We start from the raw sequence: 3,231 nt of genomic DNA, 5'->3' as shown, positions 1-3,231 counted from the left end.
GGCTAAACTTAACCTACACTGTAAATATAACCAATCTCTCCCACTGCTTCCTCTGTGAAGCTTTAGAAGGCCCCCGCCTAGTGGCAGTCCCCCACTTCCTGCCCATGGCCTTCAATGCCAAACAGCCCCCACTGTAGGCTATTTCTGGTGCAACTGGTCTCTAAAACTCTTAACCAGACAGCCATTAACTGATCCCTCTATGTCCCCGTGTCCTTAGTCCCCAGTCTAACTTTATACAGCCAGGCAGAAGTAGCAGAGTTTTTCCAGCAATTTTCTATGCCACTACACCACTTTTGTCAAAAACAGGCTGTTTTCCTCCCTCTAGTTATTAGAATCAGCTGAAAGCCTGGCCGCCTTGCAGCGCCGAACTACCTCAATAGCCCAAGTAGCTGCCCAAAAACAGGCTAGCCCTAGACTTGCTTACAGCTGAAAAAGGAGACACCTGTCTCTTCCTTGAAGAAGAGTGCTGCTATTATGTTAGCGAGTCAGGCCTAGTAGACACTAACATTCAAACCCTCAATAAAATAAAAGCTGAAATACAGAACCTTAATACCCCATCCTTGCCAGGACCTTCCTTCTAGGTTTTGCCCATATTCCAACAAATGCTTCCATTCCTCATTCCTATACTAATACTGTGCCTTATTTTCTTTTTCATCCGTGCGTCCAAATACCAACCATGGGCCCCGACCTTAATGACGCCCCTTAACAGCAGGAAGTAGCCAGACATACCACAGCGCCCCTTATCACTATTATCAATAAAAGGTTGGACTGTTTGGACGAACGGAGGCAAGATGGTGCACTTCCGGGTTCTTCATCCCCCCCCTCCCAACTTTTCCCCCCTCCCAACTTTTCCCGTGCGCGCGAAAATGCAGCCGGCGACCAGGGAAGGTGCAGACCAACTGGGCATGCACCAGGTGACGTCAATCCAAAGAGACCAAGATTTACCTGGTCGCACCTGCGGGATGCCCCCGACACGTCCGTGCCCTGCCTATTGCCCTCCCACTCCTAGAAAAGCCGCTCTCCACCAGTGAGCCACGCGGTCTTCCTCCAGCCCCACTGAAGTCGGGATGCAGGAACCCCGCCCGAGAGCCCCACGACGGGGGGACTCTGTCGGCCTTCTTTGCCGGAGGCCGACAGACTTCTTCCCCACACCTTAGGTTACCAAAATAAACTTGCAGTTTTGCTCCTACACTTGCCTACCCGCTGGTTCTTTTGTGCCCGCTCTGGTGGTCTTAGAAAAACAAGTCAGTATGGAGCTTCTTACAGAGTGTGTTGTTGAAAATGTAACCAAAACCATCACCTCAAGCATTGATCCTTTGTTTGTGTTACGAACATTCTACTTTTTAATACTCTTTTAGTTATTATAAAATGTACAATAAATTTTTGTTGACAGTAGTCACTGTTGTGCTATCAAATAATAGATCTTATTCATTCTAATTATACTTTTTGTTCCCATTAACCATCCTCATTCTCTTCCTCTCTCACTATCCTTCCCAGTCTTTGATAACCATTCTTCTACTGTCTATCTGCATGAGTTCAATTGTTTTAATTTTTAGCTCCCCAAAATGAGTTAGCACAGGCAAAGTTTGTCTTTCTGTGCCTGGCTTATTTCGCTTAGTACAATGATCTCCAGTTCCATCCATGTTGTTGCAAATGACAGGATCTCATGCTTTTTCACGGCTGAACAGTACTCCATTGTGTGTACGTACCACATTTTCTGTAACTATTCATCTGTAGGTGGACACTTAGGTTGCTTCCAAATGTTGGCTATTGTGAAAGTGCTGCAACAACATGGGAGTGCTGATATACTGATTTCCTTTCTTTTGGGTATATACATAGCAATGAGATTACTGGATCATATGGTAGTTCTATTTTTAGTTTGAGGAATGTTCATACTGTTCTCCATAATGATTGTACTAATTTACATTCCCATCAACGGTGAATGAGAGTTCCTTTTTCTCCACATCCTTGCCAGCATTCTTTTCTACCTCTCTCTTGAATAAAATCCATTTTAACTGGGTGTATTCTTTTTAATCCACAGGCAAAAACTTTCGTCTACCTTCCCAGATTAACATATCAACTCTTAGAATTACTGGGAGAAAAAATAAATAGTGTCTATCAGTTTTATACGACAAGAAATTGAGAATTTCACTTTTTCTTGATCATCTTGACAAATTTTAATATTTTTTCCCCAAAAAGGAAACCTCTTTTAGGACACAGAGTTAGTTATCCTGGGGATTTGGAGAGACAATCAGCAGGAGTTGGTACCCTTGCTGATCCCAGGCAAGAGGAAAGTTAACCCTGTAATAGCTTTGGGAGATTGAGCCATCTGGTTTTACAGTTCATTACCCTTCCACTCTCAGGAGCAACACATTCTGTGAGGAGTTGCTCTTTGCCTGCGGAGTAGTTTAGAATGGAATCTAACAATGGGATTAAATTCATTCTGCTGCCCTGCAGGTTTCCATCCTCAGGGTGCCCTCAATTTGAAGAATAGTACATCAGCTCAGGAGTTGGGGAAATGAGAACAGCAGGCAGAACACATGGGCGTAAAGCAATCAAGGGATATGTTTGTAAAGAAATAGACTATTTAGGATGAAGCCAATAGGCAAAGCCAGAAACAGAGCCAGCCCCTGCAAACACAGCCACAGTGGATGGTCAAAAGACAGGCAGCACTGTGAACTGACCAGAGTGTAAGAAATGCCTTTCCTGGGGAATCCATGAATTTTGATAAAGGCTAATTTAGGTATTTTGTTATTCTGTCTTTTCTTTTTTAAGGAGAAATATCTTGCAAATTACAGATCCTCCTCTCTGCCCTCATCCTCCTCAGCCTAGAGATCTGTGAAGAGGACACAGTTTACCAGAAGTTTAGATTCTAGACATTGTGTTAAGACCATTTTATAAAATTATTTTGCATTTAAAATGTACATTTTATAAAATAAGCTTTATTACCTATATTTTATGAATTAAGAAAATAGTTTTAGAGAGGTTAAATAACTTATTGTCAACAAAGTAAAAAGACAGAGCCAAGATTTTTTTGTCATTTTTTAATGCTAAGTTGAAGGAAAAGCTGAAGAACCAGGTGACAATTTAGGTATCTATGGATGAGTCCAGTAAACTGAAATTGCAAAATGTAGGGAACAAAATAATAAAATATAAAGGGTGACAATATTGCCTGTGAATTCATACAACCAATAAGGAAAATGTTACAGTTGTTTTGTACCTTACATATAA

This window comes from Colobus angolensis, unplaced genomic scaffold (genome assembly GCF_000951035.1).
Source record: "Colobus angolensis palliatus isolate OR3802 unplaced genomic scaffold, Cang.pa_1.0 Scaffold280, whole genome shotgun sequence".
In the NCBI taxonomy this organism is placed as follows: Eukaryota; Metazoa; Chordata; class Mammalia; order Primates; family Cercopithecidae; genus Colobus; species Colobus angolensis.
The sequence above is the reverse complement of the archived record's forward strand: the minus strand, read 5'-3'. Positions refer to the sequence as shown.